This window comes from Hyaena hyaena, unplaced genomic scaffold (assembly GCF_003009895.1).
Source record: "Hyaena hyaena isolate Hyena2069 unplaced genomic scaffold, ASM300989v1 scaffold_9, whole genome shotgun sequence".
NCBI classification, from domain to species: domain Eukaryota; kingdom Metazoa; phylum Chordata; class Mammalia; order Carnivora; family Hyaenidae; genus Hyaena; species Hyaena hyaena.
The window spans coordinates 2825674-2845331 of NW_024080641.1; the positions used below are offsets into that span (position 1 = coordinate 2825674).

A 19658-nucleotide genomic window follows, 5' to 3' on the forward strand; every position below is an offset into this window, starting at 1 on the left:
GTCTCCCTCTCTCTCTGCCCCTCCCCTGCTCACACTCTCTCTCTCTCTCAAAAATAAACATTTTTTAAAAATAAAAAAAAAATAGTATGTGTGCTCAAAGGGAAGAAACTTATGCATGGAAAAGAACCACTGAATGAACACCCAAATCCTCATGGGGTCCCTTGCAGAGAGGGACGAAGGCAGGGCGGGGGGGTGGGTGCAGTGAAAAGGCTACCACAGTCATACATGCCTTTCTTCATCATATAATAACTCATACACACCCGCCCTCAAACGGGCAACCCCAAAAGCGAAGAGGTTAAGGGGTCTTATTCTAGCCCTCAGCACCTCGAGTCTCATTCCATTCGCAGGGCCCCGGAAACAACTCAGAACCCGCCTGACCTCCACTCTACACGAATCACTCCAAGGCGTGACCCCCACCCCCCACCAAGCGGCTTCGGCCTCACCCGGGAACACTGTCAGAAATGCAGAGTCTTGGGCCTGTACTAGGCCTCCCGACTCTGAACCTGCCATTCAGGTTTGAGAAACTTGATCTACACAGCACAGCCCATCTGTCTGCACCTGTAGGTACAGGCCAAAGTCTGGTTCATGATAATAAGGACAACAACGGGGGTGGGGGGGGCTCAGTTGGTTGAGCATCTGACATGGGCTTAGGTCACGATCTTGTGGTTTGTAGGTTCGAGCCCCAAGATTTGTGGGTTTGAGCTCTGCGTCCAGCCCCGCGTCGGGTTCTGAGCTAACAGCTCGGAGCCTGGAGCCTGCTTCGGATTCTGTGTCTCCCTCTCTCTCTGCCCCTCCCCCTTCCTCAAAAATAAACATTTAAAAAAACCCAGCAACAACACAGTAAGAGCACCCACATTCACAGCGCATTTATTATGCGCCAGTCACTCCACAACATGTGACCTCACTGTGATGCCCTCCCACCCCCTTTGTCTTTTTCCCTGGCTGCACTCAGGGGCAACCGCCTGCAGTGACTGTCCTTCAGGGTCGCAGCAGCCACAGATCCCTGTCCGCCAGGCTGAGCTCCTGCCTGAAATATTCTGAATTTCCAGACACCCACCAGGCGGGCGACTGGCATAAATGTGGTGCTTCTGTTGACCCGTGATGTCATCTAGCCTCCAAGGCCTTAGGTCCCCCTCGTACACGGCTGGGGAAACTGAGGCTGAGACGGCTGGGTTGGGGGGTGCTGGCTCGGGGCCAGCTCCGCCTGGAGTCCTGACACCCCACCCCCACCCCCCACGCCTCGCGGGTCGGGCTGACTCACTCCCGCCCCAGCGGCGCACAGGCGCACAGGCTCACAAACACAGGCTCGCAAACACATCCGCCGCCGCCGGGGCGGCCTCCTCGGTTATGTTAATGAAGACACAGCACTGGGTAAAAAGGGAAAGAGGGAGGGGCCCTTGGTGCCCTGCTGCGCTGGCCCTCAGCGGAGGCCCAAGCTCCCAAGCTGGATCTCGGGGCAAACCACCAAAGGGCAGCGGGGAGGGGTGGGGTGGAGGGCCGCTTCCGGACCGTGGGCTCTCTCCTCTGGGACCCCAGAACCAGGAAGCGGCAGTTTTCAAGGCTGAAAACCTGGGCTGCGAGGGGCGGGGAGGGGCACCACCGGAAGTGGGGGGGATTCCCCACTCTGCCATTTAGCTGCTGTGTGACACCGGGCAAGTGACTTAACCACTCTGTGCCTCGTGTTTCCTCATCTGTAAAATGGGGATGCGGAGCTCCTCAGGGCTGTCTGTTCTTATCATTGCTACCGTCACAGTCTGTGTAAAGCTCGTAATGGACCCGCAACCACCCCAGAAATCCTTCTGCAAATGTTGTGTCGCACAGCTCTCTGAGGAAAGGTCTGTGCCCTCTGAGCTGGTTCCCAAGAGGGCTGCAACCTCTTTCTCCCAAACTGAGAACAACCCCATATGCTCTTAAGTAAGATTCAGCCCAAATCGGGGCACCTGGGGGGCTCATTCGGTTAAGCGGCCGACTTCCGCTCAGGTCACGATCTCGTGGCTCGTTGAGTTCGAGCCCCCGTCGGGCTCAGAGCCTGGAGCCTGCTTTGGATTCTGTGTCTCCCTCTCTCTCTCTCAAAAATAAATAAATGTTAAAAAAAAAAAAAAAAAGACCCCCAGCCCAAAAGAAATAAAAGGTGACTCTCCCAGGCAGGCTGGACGGGTTGCCAAAGCTTGCCCTCCCTCACCAGCTGGCAAATCCACGGCCACCCTGCCCCCACCCCAGGCCTCCCTCTCCTCCTGTCCCCAAGCAGCCCCATGCTGTCCCCACCAAACTCCTTCCCATCCCGCTCCTCCCCACCTCCCAGCCTGTGGGAAAGTCTCACTCCTGAGCCCAACTCGGTACCAACTCCTCCTGCTCTTCTAGAATCTTCCTTGGCTCCTTTCCTCTTCTCTCCTGAGCCTCCAAGCCTACTGAGATCCTAAAAAACTGATCCAGTGTGTTCATCTCACAATCTACCCAAAGGTCACCCAGCCTCGCTGGTTCAAGAAATACCGATTACTCGGGGCACCAGGGAGGCTCAGTGGGTTAAGCGTCCGACTCTGTTTCAGCTCAGGTCATGATCTCACAGGTTCGTAGGTTCGAGCCCCCCATTGGATTCTGTGCTGACGGTGCAGAGCCTGCTTGGGATTCTCTCTTTTCCCCTCTCTCTCTTTGCTTCTCCCTCACTCATGCTGTCTCTGTCTCTCTCAAAATAAAGAAATAAACTTAAAAACAAAACAAAAGAAATACCAATTACAGCCTTCTCCTGAGTCAGGTCCCGGGGATGAATCCTAACATGGAAACAAGCCCAGTAGAGTGAGGGAAGTAGGACAGGGCTGTGGAGGAAGGCTTCCTGGAGGAGGGGGTATGCAAGCAGAGGCCTGCCGGAGACAGGAAGGAGCTGGGGATGTAGGATAAAGGTGGGGAGGCAGGAACAGAGAAGACAAGGTGAAAGGTGAGGGATGGCAGGATTCTGTTGGCGGCGGTGAGGGACAGACCTACCTGAGGGTAGGCACTAGGGACCCAGAGCGTGTAGTAAGAGCTTATTTTTTTTAAATCTTTGGCTGCCAAGAGCTCTTGTCTTCCTTCTTTTCCTCCTCCCTCCCCTCTCCCTCCTTCCTTCCTTCCTTCCTTCCTCCCCTCCATCCATGACGCCACCCTTCTCTTTCCTGTGGCTGCTCACACATTCCAGTTGGGCTTCCCCCCCACCTCCGCATCAGACCCCCGAGGCCCCCCCTGAAGTCCACTGAAGCTAAGACCTTCCTGGATCCGCGCCCCCTTCCCTCCTGAGATGCTGACCCGGCCTGATCCCGCGACCTCGTCCTTTCTTCCTCTGTTTTGGCCACAGGAGCTCCGCCACTAGACGTGGGCAGCTGCCCGGGGCTGACTCTCGATGCTCTCTCCTGTGCCCACCCCTGGGACGCTTGGCTCCGTGTCCCCCATGACCCCCACAGTTCCTCCACCCACACTGCTCCTCCTCCCCCCTCGGCATCCCTCCACCGTCCCCGGGGGGGCTGGAGCTTTCCTCGTGGCCGATCCGCGCCCCCCAAACCGTAGACACCCCACCTGCCTCACAAGGATGCCTGCCCCTACTCGGTTGGCTCGGGCGATGACCTTTGCGCAAAGCACCCCCACACTGTGCCTTCCCTCTGCCGGGGATGGCCTGCGGCCCGAAGCCTGTGCCAAACCCCCTCCCCCGGGAAGCCTGGCCCAACAGACTCCAGAAGGAATGCCTCCTCCAGACCTCCATCAGCCCGGCACACCCCCGAGATAAGGATCTTGGATCTCCAGTGCAGGGAGGGGGAGTGTCTCTGGCTCCCCGCCCTGGCCTGCCCCTGAGGGCAGAGCTCCCAGCCCACTGTGTGGGTCTGCACCTGGATTCAAGCCTCTGCCCCTGGCCGGGTGACCCTGGACAAGCCACTTCACCCCTTGCTGCCTCCGGGAGAGGGAGGTGGTGACCACCAGGCCCAGGGGGCCTGGCCCTGGGGGGGCTTAAGAGAGCCACCACGACCGCCGCCCCGGAGGGAGCGCACACAGCGGGGAGACCCCACAGGACAGATGGACAAATTAGCAACACGGGAGGGCCTCTCAGACGCAGGGAGCCGCAGGAAGGAGAAACCAATCAGGAGCCTCTGCATAAAGTAAAAACCCACCACCCCAAGCAATTTGCCAGCGCACAGGAGAACACAGAGATCTGGGGGACGGGGGGGGGGGGCGGCGCCCGGGGGGCTCCGTCGGTGAAATGTCCGACTTTGGCTCAGGTCATGATCTCACAGTTCGTGGGTTTGAGCCCCGTGTCGGGCTCTGTGCTGACAGCTCAGAGCCTGCAGCCTGCTTCGGATTCGGTGTCTCCCTCTGTCTCTGCCCCTTCCCCTCACCTCAAAAATAAACATTAAAAAAGAAAGAAAAGGGGCGCCTGGGTGGCTTAGGCGGTTAGCGTCTGACTTTCGCTTAGGTCATGATCTCGCGGTTCGTGGGTTTGGGCCCCGCGTCGGGCTCTGTGCTGACTGCCAGCTCAGAGCCTGGAGCGTGTTTCAGAGTCTGTCACTCCCTCTCTCTCTGACCCTCCCCTGCTCACTCTGTCTCTCTCTCTCTCCTAGAAATAAATAAAACATTAAAAAAATGTATTTAAAAAAGAAAGAAAAGAACTGCGGGAAATACATGAGGAGGCTGCCTGGGGAGTGCGGAATGAGGGTGGGGGGCAGGATTTTATACTCATATATAAATATATCCTTGCGTATGTTTACATATAATATAAATGCAGGTTCTATTTCTACTATATTAAGATCAAAATTAAATTACCGCATAATATAGCCATGTATGTGTGTGTATACATATTTTTTTACCTACTCATTTATTTATTTTATTTGTATTTCTTGTGTTTTTTATTTGTTTTGTGTTTTTAACATTTATTTGTTTTTGAGAGACAGAGTGTGAGCAGGAGAGGGGCAAAGAGAGAGGGAGACACAGAATCCGAAGCAGGGTCCAGGCTCTGCGCTGTCAGCACAGTGCCTGGCGTGGGGCCTGTGAACCACGAGTTCGTGACCTGGGCCAAAGTCAGCCGCTTCAGCGACTGAGTCACCCAGGCGCCCCTCATTTATTTATTTTAAAACAAACTTGTATTATGAACTGAGTTAAATAAAACCTCCAATTCTGCTAGAGTCTGGCAGTGTGTGTGTGGGGGGGGCTAGGCCCACAGGTTGGCTCAGTGTGCCCGTGACAAAGGGAGGCACCGCCCCCGCTTCTGAAAGGTCTAAATGAACAAAACAGGACCGTGGAAGGGGCAAAGCCCCAGCCACCGTCCTGACTTGGCCCACAAGCCCGGATTCACCCCCTCTGGAGAGCATGCGGGGACAGCAGACTAGGCGCTGGGGAGGCAGAGAGGGCAGGGTAGACCATGTTCATGGAATAAGGGTCAGGTGTGTCTAGAAGGCCCACGGCTCCCTGTCCTGGGTGAGGGGCCTGCAGGCTGGGCCCCACGGCTCTGAGGTGGGCTTTCTGAGCAAACGAACTGCTCAGGGCTGGGGCCCTGGAAATGGCTTTTTAAAACAGTTTTAAAATGCTTATTTATTTTTGAGAGAGAGACACACACAGAGAGCACAAGTGGGGAGGGGCAGAGAGCGAGGGAGACACAGAATCTGAAGCAGGCTCCAGGCTCTGAACTGCCCGCACAGAGCCCGACATGGGGCTGGAACCCACAGACTGTGAGATCGTGACCTGAGCCCAAGTTGGCGCTTACCCGACTGAGTCCCCCAGGTGCCCTGGGAATGGCATTTTTAACAGACCTCTCTGGTGACCTGGAAGCAGGTAGGTCACAACCAGAAAAGGGACTCCAAACACAGGCTCTGCCGTCTCCTTTCTCCACCCCTGGGATGTGCCCATCACTCATTCAGTCGGTCAACAAACATCGGGGCTCAATTGTGTGCCAGGAGAACAGAGCCCATTGCTTCTCTCCATCTGCAGTGTACAGTCTAGTGAGAAAGCCAAGCCTCGAGAAGCACTCATAGGAGACCTGGTACATGCAACGGGGCTACGAGGGGTGAGCCAGTGAACTGGGGGGTGTCCCTAGACCAGGGCCCTGGGAGGTGTCCCAGGCAGGGTAGCCAGGGGAGGGGTGTGAGGAGGCTGAGACTTCATGGGGGAAGGGGTAAGTCTTTGCTGAGAGAACAGAGGTCACACCTTCCCATAGACTCCCGCTCGGTGAGAAGAAGGATCCCACACCACGGCTGAATCTCAAAGCCAGAGGTGTTCGACCCCAAGGACCACACCTAGTCCGTAAAATTCGAGAAGAGGCGACGTGGGTCCACCTCAGCTGATGAGGGGGACTAGCAGGTGTTGACAGGGAAAGGGGACGAGGGAGCTTTTTGGCCATTCGGGAGAACAGTATGGACCCTGACAGGGTCATCCAAGTAGCTGCGTTTGCCGAGACCCGTCAAGAGGCACACGTAACCACTGCATTGCATTGTGGGTAGGGAGGGAGGTCACCGGGCACATTCTGGGGAGAAGCAAGAGCAGCGTGGCAAGAGCCTGGCAGGAAAGGGTTAAGGAGCCGAGCCTGGGGTGGGTGCTCAGTGTTGGAGGACAGGGGAGGCCCTCCCAGGACAGCACGCACCCCGTGGGGCAGCAGCTGCAGGCATGTGGCCGCCCAGCACCAGGGTGGGAAGGAGCCACAGGTGTCCTGGGGGCCTGGGCCACCCACCCTGTGCCTCCAGGTTGCAAATCACTAGGGGGCCACCCTCTAGGGCCCCAGGGGTCATTCACAAGGATGAGGATCGGCAGCTGCAGACAGACATTCCCCTTGTGCGCTGCCTCCAAGCCTATTAGCTGGGGCACAGGGGACACAGGCTGGGAAGGGGGGGTGACCGAGAAGTCTGCAGCCACCCCCCCCCCCCGCCCAGCCCCTCCAAGTCCAAGAAGCACTTGGAACCGGGAAGTCTAGAGGGATGGAGTGGGCAGGAAGAGACAGAGGCAGCTGAGCCCGGGGGCTCCGGGGACCCTCCCTCTGACCACCTAACCCTCCAAAGAGCTTTCGGTTCCGCCCCTCTCCGAGTACACACAGAAATACAAACAACAGCGACAATCACAACGACCGCCACCTTTCTGCGGAGCGCTGATGCTGAGCCAGGCACCTGTAAAACGCTTGTCCATGCAGGACTCACAGAACTGGTGCAAAGGCTCTCAGAAGAAGCAGGTCTTCTTCTTCCTGGGCTCCTGGTCCCCCAGCCCGGGATCAGAGAGGGGAAGGAACTTGCCCCAGGGCACAAGGTTTGAAGGGGCAGGGTCACCTGGGGGGCTCGGTCGGTGAAGCATCTGACTTCGGCTCAGGTCATCATCTCATGGTTTATGAGTTTGCACCCCACATGCGCCCCAATTGCGCTTCAGATCCTCTGTCCCCCTCCCTCTGTCCCCCAATTGGTGCGCGTGCATGCGCAGGCGCTCGCTCACGCGCTCTCTCAAAAATGAATAAACATTTTTAAAAAAAGGTTAGAAGGGCCCACAAGAGGCTGCAAACCCACGTAGCCACCCAGTTACCCTCACGTCTGGGTTCATCCTGTCCACCCCCTGCTGCCGCCGGTTCAACTTCTCCGACTCGCCCTTCATGGCAACAATTTCCACACAGAACAGCAGACCCTCGGCCCACAGTGCATATATCTGGGTGTAAATCCTAAACCTGTGTGATCAGAAACAGCCCCCAGAGTCGAGGGTCTGGGCTGGCCAAGACAGGGACCTTACCAAGGTCCCCAAGAAGGGAAACCAGAGAAAAGACAACCCGGCCCAGGCCCACTCCCTTGGTGCCTCAGTTTTCCCAGTCTGTGAAATGGGCTTCATGTCTCGTCTCTCACAGAACAGTACAGATCCTGGAGATGGTGAAACAGATTCTGGATCCCAGAAATACTAATACCGTTAAGTAACAACAGTCATATCGTTGAAATGATAGAACGTCTGGAATTTGCTTAAATCTATCTAGTGAAAGAGAAAAAAAAAAGTGCAGAGTAGGGGGTGGGGTAAAAGACAGCAGAGGGACGGACAGAGATCTGCTGAAGGGGTGACAGGTACACGGGGTTCAGCATACTATCCCCTCAACTCTGGGTGGGTGCTTTAAAATCGCCATGATAGGGGCGCCTGGGGGGTTCAGTCGGTTAAGCGTCCGATTCTTGGTTTCGGCTCAGGTCAGGATCTCACAGTTCATGGGTTCGGGCCATGTATCAGGCTGTGCGCTGACAGTGGGGAGCCTGTTTGCGATTCTCTCTCTCTCAAAAATAAATGAACTTTAAAAAAATAATAAAATCTCCATGATAAAAAGTTAAAATCATAATAATAGGGACGCCTGGCTGGCTCAGTCGGAAGAGCGTGTGACTCTTGATCTTAGGATTGTGAGTTCGACACCCCACACTGGGTACAGAAATTACCTTAAAATAAAAATCTTAAAAAATATATCATAATAATAAGCAAAGTGAACCTTCACTGTGCACACCTTCAAGCCAGTACCAGTCTTAAAACCTTTCCGGAACCTCACTCACTCAAGCCTCACAAAGACCCCAGGAAGTTCTGTTACAGATGAGGAAACTAAGGCCCAAACAGTATTTGATCGCTTAGGACCTTCCATTTAAAATGCCAACATTTAAAATGCCAACATTGGGGCACCTGGGTGTCTCAGCTGGTTAAGCGTCTGACCTTGGCTCGGGTCATGGTCTCATGATTCGTGGGTTCGAGCCCTGCGTCGGGCTCTGTGCTGACAGCTCAGAGCCTGCTTTGGATCCTCTGTCCCCATCTCTCTCTCTGCCCCTCCCAAGCGTGCACGCAGGCGCGTACTCTCTCAAAATAAATAAATATTAAAAAATAAAATAAAATAATAAAACACCAACACTGCCCAGGATTTGGGAGGGAAAAATATGGCCCTGGGTATCCATTCCCATGGGAGGCTTTGCTGCTAATTTTTTTTTTTTTTTTTTTTTTTTTTTTAGAGAGAGAGAGCACATGAGTAGGGAAGGGGAGGGGGCGGAGAGGAGAGAATCCCAAGCAGGCTCCACACTCAGCGCAGAGCCCAACACGGGTCTCAAATCCCACCACCCTGGGGACAGGACCTGAGCCGAAATCAATAGTCGGACACTCAACCGACCGAGCCACCCGGGCGCCCCACTACTTCTCTTCATCATCATCATCATCATCACAGACACTAATGTTTTTTTTTAAGTAGGCTCCAGGCCCATTGTGGGGCTTGAACCCACGTCCCCAAGATGGAAAGTCACCAGACGCCTGACCACGAACACTTTCTGAGCACTTGGTGTATGTCAGCCATTGTGTTCAGCATCGAACATCCAAGAGCACGCCAGAGGTGAGCCTCCTGTCGTTCCCATCCTTCCCGCTGGGGAAACTGAGGCACGGGCTCGGAAGCCCAGTCTGTTCCCAGGGTCGCACCGCCGTGCCTCACACTGGAGCAGCCTGCCATGTGCCCTCTGCTGCCACGCGGCTCAGAATGCCAACATTGTTCCCCATGCGCCTTGGGGGAAGACAAGGAAGACCTTTCAGAGTGCAGAAGTCAGCATGCGCCCCACGGCAGAGCAGCGACGACAGTGGAAATAACAGCCGCATCAGTGGGTAGCTCCTGAAAGCCTTCCACGCCCAGCTCAGGAGAGCGCTGCCTCGTTCAGCCCTCACGGCAGACCCTACGAGGGGGCTGTCGTGGTCCCATTTCACAGATAAGGAAACTGAGACCCAGAAAACGGGATCATTTGGCCTGGGTTACATTATCATTAAGTCGAAAAGTCATTATCCCCTCCTGTGCCTGCCAACTAGGGGGTTCACAGCCAAGAATCTGGCCATTTTGGGTGGATAATATCACCAATAACCAACAAGGCCAACTGTACACGTTAGGGGGGCCCTTCAGCCCTCACAACCACCTTCCGCGCGCTGGGATGGAGATGAGCCCATTTAGTAGATGGGAAAACAGAGGCCTGGAACCAGCAAGCTCTTGGTCTACGGCCGGGATTCCAACCAAGAGACAGCTGGCTTCTAGAGCCCATGCTCTAGAACACCCGCACCCCAGAACACCAAGAAAAAGACGGAGGAGACCCTCCCTCTCCCGTGTAGGAGAGAGTCTCCCAGGGAAACGAAGTGGAAAAAGCAACGTGCAGGACGATCAGACAGCAGGTAAAAAATAAAGATCTTTAAAGATGCGCCCGCACGCATAGACACGTGTGTGCGCACAACATCAGGATTGGGGCGCGGCCTCGGGACGGGGGTGAGAGACTAAGGGCGCCGGGGAGGGAGGAGCTCGGAGAGACTTCCCGCATGCGGTACTTTGATGTGTCCCATGTGCCTGCAGCACTTAGGAAAAAATAAAAAATAAAAAAAGACAGCGAGGAAAGAAGTTGCTTCAACCACCCAGTCGGAGTGACTCAGATTGCACGGCAGAGGACCCAGCCCTGGGGACCACGCTTGCCTCTGGGGCCTCCTGGACCCCTCCCTGGCGCACAGTAGGCCCTCAGCAAGTCTCCCTGGGAACAACTAAAGAGACAAAAAGCATCCTCTCCCCGGCCAGGCAGATCCCACGCCACCAGGACGCACACAAACTCGTCCATGAAACGAACTGTCACTTGTCACCGAGCAACAAATGTCTTAGAAAACTGTCCCTTGGGGGGGCATCTTGCGTGTCACCGAGAGATACAAAGGCTTCAGCCAATGGGAATGAATGAGACTCCTACACAGTGGCACTCCAGGCAGGGGAGGGTTCGGTAGAAATGAGGAGGGAACCCTTGGGGATAATTCAACTCAACATTTCCCATGAGTCTGTGTTGGGGGACAACACTCAGGAAGGGGTAGTAAGTGGGGAGCAAATCATTCTGATGGGAGGGTTGGGGGGGGCGGCGGTTTATGTCAGGTAACCTGTTTCCGCTGAGAGGGTGCCTGGTGGGGGAAGACCCAGGGGAGACAGAAGCAAGATGAATGTGCCCCCCACCCCTCTCCCCAGCAGGGCGGGACAGGGGAAGAGGCAGCCCCTCACTGCTTTCCAAGCCCAGGCCCGCTGGAAAGGAATGCCATGTTTTCCTGTTTCCAATTAACTGCCCCCCCACCCCCAGCAGCCCTCTGCATTCTTGAGATCAGGAGTCAAGACGGCCACGGGGGAGAGCGGGCGGGCTGGCTGGAACCCCATCGGTGGCTAGTCCCCGGGGCTAAAAGGCAGTGGCCCCCCCGGAACCTGGGGGACCCCGCCCCCACCCCAGGACCCTCCAACTAGGCCTCAAGGCTTGGCACTGACCCCCTTCCATAGCTCTATGGGGTTGGGGGGGAAGACCCCACATCCCAAGGGAAGGCTGGGGAAGGCCCCAGAGGCCTCTGGGAAGGAAGTCAGCCGGGAGGGGGGTGGAGCATGGGCCTGTCCCTTTGGGCCTTACTCATGCTTCTCTGCTCAAAAAAAAAAAAAAAAGAAAAAGAAAAAAAATCAGTTCCTATTTTCAGGAAACATTCAGGCTTGAGAGCCTGGTGCGTTCCCCACAGCCCCTCTCCTCTTGCCCCCCCAAAAGGAACTATTATTATGACTTAGGCCCATCATCGCAGGAAGGAAGATCTTTACACCTCAAGGTCAGGGCAGGAGACAGAGGGCAAAACTCCGTGCCTTCCCAGCTCTGCGGACACAGACAGCACCCGTCTCCCACTCACTCCTACCCCCAGGAGCCTGGGCTTGGAGTCCCCTGTCGGCCTTCCCTGGGCTCACTTTTCTCATCTGTAAAATGGGAAGATCACCCGTGTTACCCTCTTCTGGGCCGTCCCAGTCCCTCTCCCTCAGTCCACCCTCCCCCCAATGTTTAATGGGCACGAGTAAGTGCTAAAGGGAAAGGGCCCCAGTTCTGACAGTGGGAGGGGCCGGGGGTGTCCCGATTTACAGCTGGCCCTCGCCCACCCACCACTTCCTCCATGCCTTTGCTACTCCCTTTAATGTCCAGCACCCAGCATCCCTCCCCACTGCTATAGGCATGGCCATATCCAGTCTGATGAATGACAAACAAAATAACACGTCTGGGTAATACTTTCACCCACCTCAAGGTCAGTTAAGGGAACTATAATTATGGCCACCTGCAGATGAGGAAACTGAGGACCAGGGCCTTAAATGACCTGCCTAAGGCCACAGAGTGGGGACAGGGAGTCTGACGCCAGCCAAAGGGAGAAAGAGTCTCTGCCGGATGCGTCAGGGTGCCTGGAGGAGTCGCTGGGCAGAGTGACCACGAAGGTCCCCAACCCGGGCAGCTGGGCCAAGTCCCAGCTCGGGAGGAAGAGGAGGGGGAGGAGGAGGACCATGGGGCCAGCTCCCAGGTGCCCCCAGACCCCCAACCAGCCTGGCCTGCGGTCCCCTTCCCAACCCACGCACCGCCAACTCAGTTCTTGCAGGCAAACACTCTGCTCCAGCCATGGGTGAAGCGATTCTACTCCCAGCCTCGCTTCCAGATGTCTTTACCCCTTCCCCAAACCAGCATGGGGGCGGGGTGGGGGGCGGGAAATGACACAACGGCTCCTTCCAGGTATTATTATATATGAGACCCGGGTCAACTGAAATCAACAGGACAAAGTGCCAAAGAGGGGTACGGGGAGAACTTCACAGTTTTGAGCCGAGCTGGAGAAGCCGGAAACGGTTGCCAACTGGGGGCACTTTTGACCCTGGGCAAGTCCCATAACCTGTGTCTGAGCCTCCATTAGCCTGTCTGCAAAATGGGAACGCTAACTGTCACTGATTCCCCTCCCCCCCGCACCCCAGAGTTGTGGCCAGGGTGCAGCAGAAGCAATCCATAGCGCTTCCTGGGTAGAGAGACAGTGGTTACTTCTGGGTCCTAGGTGTGGGGGGCAGGGGGGGAGCCATCGGGAGGGGGTGGAGCAAATATAAGCCCTTGAGTCGCCCGGGACATCAGCACAAGGGAAGGAGAGGATTCCCAAACTGTCCACTTCCCCTGTTCTCTCTCCCACCACCCCACAGATCAGACCTGACTGAGCCCCTTACCCCCCCCACCTCAGGGGAAAACAGAGAGCGATTAAACTGTCCCCCCCACCAAAAGGCGCCGGCAGAAAGGAGGTGTGAGGAAAACGCAAATACTCCTCTAACGTCCCCAGACGGTAATTATTCTATCCGAGGGCCGTGTGACAAAAGGGGCTGATGGTCTGGCCAGACCTGAGGCTGGGCACAGACAGCAAGCAGCCTACCGTCTGGGAGCACCCGAGGGCTGGGACCTGTCACCCCGGGCCTCCCAGGGAGAGCTGACACGGCGGCCTCTGACCCCACCTCCCAGGAAGTTCAGCCGCCCTGAGCCACAAAGCAAAACAAAGGGGCGCAGAGAGGAAGGAGCCACGGTCCCTTCCAATCACCGCCGGCCCCCGGGTCCCGAGCCCCCGGCCGGAGCCCGGGCAGGAGCCCTGGCGCGGCTCCTCGCCCGCCGCTCCGCTGGCCGCGGACCAAGGCCCGGGCAGCCCCCGGTCCCTGGTCTCCCCGCGGCCGCCCGTGACAGGAGCCGGGGAAGCAGCCGAGGGGCAGCCGGGGATGGGAAAACCAGATGGCCCCATCCCTCCTCCCTCCTCCTCCATCCCTCCCTCCGGGTGCCCGCGGCCTGGCCGCACTCCGCAGGGGCCCGGGGAGGCCGCGGGCCCGGCTCGTCCGGGCTCACCCCAGGGAAAGGGTTGCCTTTGTCTAAAGGTCACCACCCGAGCGCGGTGCCCGGGCTGGGCCTGGTGCCTCCCATTCCCAGGCCGAGGGGGTGGAGATGGGGGGCCGCCCCAAATCTCGGGAGATGACAGGGCTAAGGCTCCCCTCCCTCCCCCCCTCCCCGTAGCGGCCCCCTCCGGGACCTGCCAGCTAGCGGGGGAGGGGGGTCAACTCCCTTCATCGCTGGGGGAGGGTGGGGGACCAAGTCAACTCCTTTCATTGTTTAGGGGAGGTGGGGAGGGGGAGACCCAATGGCCTCCTTCCGCATCCATCCCTCCCCAGCCTGCCGGATGCCCCGTTTCTCCTCGGCACCCCCCGACCGGGATTTGGGGAGGGGGCGCAGGGGACGGGCGAGAGGGGGAGATGAAGGCTCGCCACCTCCGGCCGGGAGATCACCATCCACTGCCCCATTGCCCTCTTCTTCTCGGAAAGGAGGGGTGCAGGGTGAGGGGAGGGGGGGCCGGGCCGGGGGAGGGGGTCTCCCCGCCCCTCCCCCCGTGGAACGTTAGGTCTCGTTTTTCCGCCGCTCCATTGTATCCCCGGCAGCCGGCGGGAGGGCCGGGAAGGCACCGGGCGCCGGGTTTGGGCAGGGAAGCCGGGGGGGGGGTCCCCGCAGGATCGGGGCGGCGGTGATGGTGGGAGAGACGTGGGGGATGGGGGGGCTGCCGGGGGTGGTGGGCGCCGAGCAAAAAAGGAGGCAGCGGGCGCTGCGCCCCGGTTGGGGGGCTGAGTGTGTGAGTGTCGGGGGGGTGGGTTCGGCCCCGGCTCCGGCTCCCCCCACACACACCCTCACCGCCAACCCCCACTCCCCCCTCGCTTTTGCGCCCTGTCACAGCCCCGACTCGCAGGTAGAGAGAGTTAAGAGATTTAAAGAGAAATTGCTACATTGTGAGAAACTCACCCTGATGTTTGAGCAGCCGTCGGCGCGGGGTCTCCGAGACGGCCCCGCACGGGCTGCAAAGGGAGGACCCAGAAGGGGCCGACCGGCCGGGCCGGTCAGCGCACTGCCTGATCGCATGGCGGCCGCCCGGCAGCCTCCGCCAGGCCCCTGCCGCCGCCCCGCGCCGCGGCCCGGGCGCCCCGGACCCGCGCGCGCTCCGGGGAGGACCCCTCGGGTTTGCAAAAAAAAAAAAAAAATTTTTTTTTTAATCAAATGCAAAAGGAAAAAAAAAAACCCTTGCAGGTTTTGTGTCCGCCCCCCCTTCCTCCTCCTCCTCCTCCTCCTCCTCCCTCCGCCCTCGCCGGGGGACGGGCTTGGGGGAGGCCCCGCCCCGCGCTCCGCACACCAGCTCGGGCTCCGGACGCCGAGCGGCGGGCCCGGGAGCGAATCGGAGGCCGCGGATGCCCCGGGAGGGTGCCTTCCGCGCCAGCGCCGCCCCCTCCCCAGCCCCAGTCCCGGGGGTTTGGGGTCGCGCCTTCTCCAGGTTCTGGTGGAGTCGGTCGACTTCCTCGGACCGTGCTCCGGGCTGCCGGGAAAGGCTAGAAGGGTTCGCGCCCCCAGATCCCGGGCGCCCTGCCCGCTGTGGAAGGGGCGCCGTGCGCCCTGGGCGCGCGCCCGACGCGGGGAACAGTCGCGGCGCGGGAGGACGCGCCCAGGGCGAGTGCCGAAGGTTCAAAAAAGGTAGCGGGAGTAGAGGATGGAGAAGAGGGCACCTCGCCGGTGGAACCGCGGAAGAGCCGCGAGCGGGAACGAATAGGGTGGAAGGCGGCGGGGGGGGGGAGGGGGTTGGGGGCGACCGCCCGGGACCCCTGGCGTGGCTTGATCACTCACCTCAGTCGGTCTCTGCTCCCACACGATGGCCCCGGGGAAGGCGCCAGAGACGCGGGATCTAACTTTAGAGCCACCTCGAGGCCTCTCGGGCCGCGCTGATGGGATTCCCAGAAGCCCCAGAACGCCTTGGTGGTGTTGGGTCCGTTTCCGCCCCACCAGCCCATGAACGCCTTGCGGGCGGGACACTTCGATTCCCGCGTTCAGGCCGGGAACGCTTGGTGGGCGCCTGCTTGTATGTCCTGCTCCGTGCTGGGGGCCCAGCGGGGACCCAGATGGCCGGGACCTGCCTGCCTTTCCGGGGTGCACAGACCAGGGGCACCTCTATTCTGGTCTCTTATTACCTTCTGTCTCCCCCAGTGCCCTGAAAAACTCCATGCATACAGAAACAGCTTAATAAATGCGTTGAATGAATGAGTGATTGGAACATGTCTTTTTTTTTAATTTTTTTTTTTTAAATTTCTGAGAGAAAGACAGCGTGAGCAAGAGAGGGTCAGAGAGAGAGGGAGACACAGAATCCGAAGCAGGCTCCAGGCTCTCAGCTGTCAGCATAGAGCCCAACGCGGGCCTCAGACCCACGAACCGCGAGATCATTACCTGAGCCAAAGTCGACGCTCAACCGGTTGAGCCACCAGGGCGCCCCAATATGTCTGTGTTTTAAACCTGAGTGTTTATCCTAGTATCTTGATGATACTGTTCATATTACTTAAGAGATCACACAGGTTAAGGACCCTGACTCAAACCTGTGAGTTTCTGGTAACATCCTGCCTTTGCCTCGTCCTTGCTTTGTGACCTTGGGCCAATCACTTCACCTCTCTGTGCCTCCATTTCCTCCTCTCCCATAATAGGCCTCACTTCATAGGGTCATCAGGACCAAATAAGCTTGTCAGGGAGAGCTGCACCTGACCGGAAGTGCCGGATAAGCGCCAACTACTCTTGATTATTACATAAAAAGTAAACTGTCAATTTCGGAAGTGTACGCATGGGCTGCCCCAAACACAAGGGGGTGGTGAATCCGTAACTTACATCGTGGTCATCCACACCTCACCGGAGGTACGGGCCTCTTCAGAGAACACGATATATGCACCTAGACTTGATTTTTGTGCAGCCTGCCCTTCCATTTGCTATGATTGAGCCGATTACGCTACACCTTGAGTATTCACTCACTAGTGCCAAGCACGGTATTTTGAGACCTCAGTACTGCCCACCGGGGGAAAAAAAAAGAAACCTCAGTACTGCCCCCCGGGAAAATGCAACCCCTGTCTAGAAAACCTTTAATCCCACTTTACAGCATAGGAAACTCAAATCGGCTCCGAGAAGGGTAAGTATTTTGCCCAAAGTCACACAACTGGGAAGTGATTGAACTGGGTGACACTTGTATCTCTGTCAAAGCTGCCAACCCCCCCCCCCGGGGGCGCTCAGCACTTGAAGACTGACTTGTTAAAAGCAGATTTAAGTATCTAATGTGTTCCAGAATTTTAGGGGAGGCCAAGACCACTCAGGTTCTCACCCCACCCCCTACCCCTGCACCATACATGCACAGTTCACAGTCTATTAGGAAATACAGACAATGTGCAAGTGAGACTTAGCATCCATTTCCCTCCCTGCCCTCCATGCATGGCGGGGCCCAAGTTTCTTTGGTGTACTGGTACCCCCGACCTCTACAACACTGCTGGTACTCTGTGCTCAAAAAAGGTCTTTTGAACAAAGAGGTAACAGCCACCCTCCCACAGACACACCTGACTTCTTCGGAAGATGCCCTTGGGCCATGCTACTTGGAATGGGCCTGGCTGGGTGTGAAGGAGGCCAACAGCAGATGAACCCCAAACCTAGCCACAGCTGGCAAACCCCTGGGAAATCAAATGTCCCAGGCCAGTGTAGAGGACATTATGGGCCCAAATGAAAAGGGACTTGCTGTCTTTTGGGGGATGACACACATCTCCCCTTGGAGAATCCAATGCAAGTGGTGAGTTCTAGGCTAAGAACTGGGTTGGCGGCGGTGGGACCCAGACAGGTTCAGCCACTTGTCCCAGGGCCAGGAGCGGGGGTGCGGCAATCAGTATACACATGAACTTAAGGTGAGTCACTTCCCGTCCAGCTCCTCCATTTTCTCATGGGTCCAATGGGAGTGTATAGTCAAGACACCAAAATCTCCCCTTCCCCCTGCCATTTTATTAGGAACATTTTCAAGTGTGGAAAAAAGGTGGAAATAGAGTGAACACCCAAATACCCACCACTTAGATTCAACCACCGGCCTGTCACTCTCTTTGCTTTATTACACATGTGTGCATCTATCCATCCATCAAACCCGTCTTATTTTTTGATGTGTCGCAGACACCTATTTACTACCTTGACATCATTAACCAGGTAATCCTAGCTCCCCACCCGGATCGATAAAGGCTCTGATAACTGTAGCAACTCTCTGGGCCAGGTGCTGACTCTCTTTTAAACCTCAATTCTATCCTTTTTTTTTTCTTTTTCTTTTTTTTTTTCCATGAAGGAGGAACAGATTCAGAGAGGATAAGAAACCAAATCAAGGTCACACAGCCTAGGATTCAAACTCAGCTCTGGGTCCTCCGGGTCCAGACTTTATAAGGAGTATGGAGAGGATGAAACGAGACAATGGATACAGAAGGTCCCTGGGGACAGCGACAGACCAGGGCACAGATGTGAAAATTTAGGACCAGAGAAAGTGTACCTACGTTTCCTCAACCAGCAGGCAAACATATGTATCTCTGGGTCCGGCTGGACTCCTGGCACGGGGTCCTTGCTTCCTAATCTGGGACGTAATCCCGTGTCAGTCACCATATCTCCTGTTTCTTAACATAAGGCTGGGCAGGTGACACACACTCACAATGTCTGCTGAAATGAATCAAGGGTCCAAAAGCGTTTGCTGCGAGGAAAATGGCTTCTGTAGGCCCTTGTAGCCACTAAACAGCAGGTACAGCCCCAGACATTGGACTTGGGGTTATCAAGGCGCCACACAGAAGGGCGCCTGAGCGGCTCAGTCCCTGGAGCATCCAACTCTTGATACCTGCTCAGGTCATGATCCCAAGGTCATGCGATCAAGATCTGTGTGGAGCCTGCTTAAGATTTTCCCTCTGTGTGTGTGTGTGTGTGTGTGTGTGTGTGTGTGTGTGTGTGTGTGTCTCCCTCTGCCCCTCTACCCCGCTTCCGTGCATGCTCTCAAATTAAAAACAACAACCCACGGCCTCAACATGAACTTGGATGTCTGCCCTTCATCTTCAACGCTTAATGGAACTGTTTTAAATACAACCTGGCAGCTGAAAAGGAACAGCAGGACACCCACTATTGGCCGTAGAAGAGTCCAGGACATTGGAGAACTAATCCGCCCTGTCCCTGGGCCCTGATGCTTTTTTCACGTTCAAGCCACTGGCTCCAAGGCCCCTTGCGCTCCCAACCCTCCAAGCTTGGAAAGCTACCCTCCGCTCTCCCCACCCCCCAAGTACCACAGCATTTTCTGCCCCATCCATTTCACTGCGAGTCCTTCCCCACCCCACCCTCGACTCTTCCAACCAGCCCATAAACCCCTTCACCTCTAACTGAAGCCTGTGCCTCCCGTCCGCCCTGCCGTCCAGCCCCCCCCCCCCCTTCCAGGACCCTGGCTGGTATCTGTCCCGATCGCCATCTCCCTACCAAGAGGGGTGGTTTTTCTTTTCTTTACTTCTTTTTAAATAGGTGGTTTGTCCCTCCCAAAGTCAAAACAGTGCCCGTCGCGGCCGCTCCCTCGCACTGGCAGCTGCAAAGTTGAAAACTCCGCCAACCCAAGTTCTGTTTCTTGCTCTGGGAGGACGCTGGTGCTACGGGAGTTTCTGGCTTTCGGTTCAGCAGCACACTTCGACCCCTGCGCCTCTCTGGAGGTACGTAACACTTCAATCAACAAGAGGGCGCGGAACAACAAGAAGGCTTGCCCAGTCCTAAGACACCCTGCGGCCCCTTCGGGTTTCGGGTTTCGTTCAATGGGATTTGAGGGGAGAAAGTTTCCATCAAAGACCTCTCCATGATCCGGGTTCTGGCCGCCGGGCGAGGAAAGAAAGGGAAACCGGAGGGCACTGGCTCCGGCCCCACGTCTGCCCTCTGACCGCGCCCTTTAAATATGGCTCGGACGGCGGGACTGCGCTGTCCCAGCTCCCGGGCCCTACTGGCCCGCTCGGAGGGCAGAAGCCAAGAGCGGCCACGAAATCAGGCAGCTGCGAGCCCAGCCCG

At 56.9% G+C, this 19658-nt stretch overlaps 1 protein-coding gene across 1 annotated transcript in view; it reads right to left on the minus strand.

Annotated features, from left to right (window-relative positions):
• BICRA (BRD4 interacting chromatin remodeling complex associated protein) overlaps positions 1 to 14783 on the minus strand; it is an 81816-nt gene extending 67033 nt beyond the window's left edge. The window contains exon 1 of the mRNA XM_039245869.1: positions 14565 to 14783. The gene's annotated coding sequence lies outside the window, so the exon portion shown is untranslated. The remainder of the gene's footprint in view (positions 1 to 14564) is intronic.
• Between the last annotated feature and the right edge of the window lie 4875 nt (positions 14784 to 19658).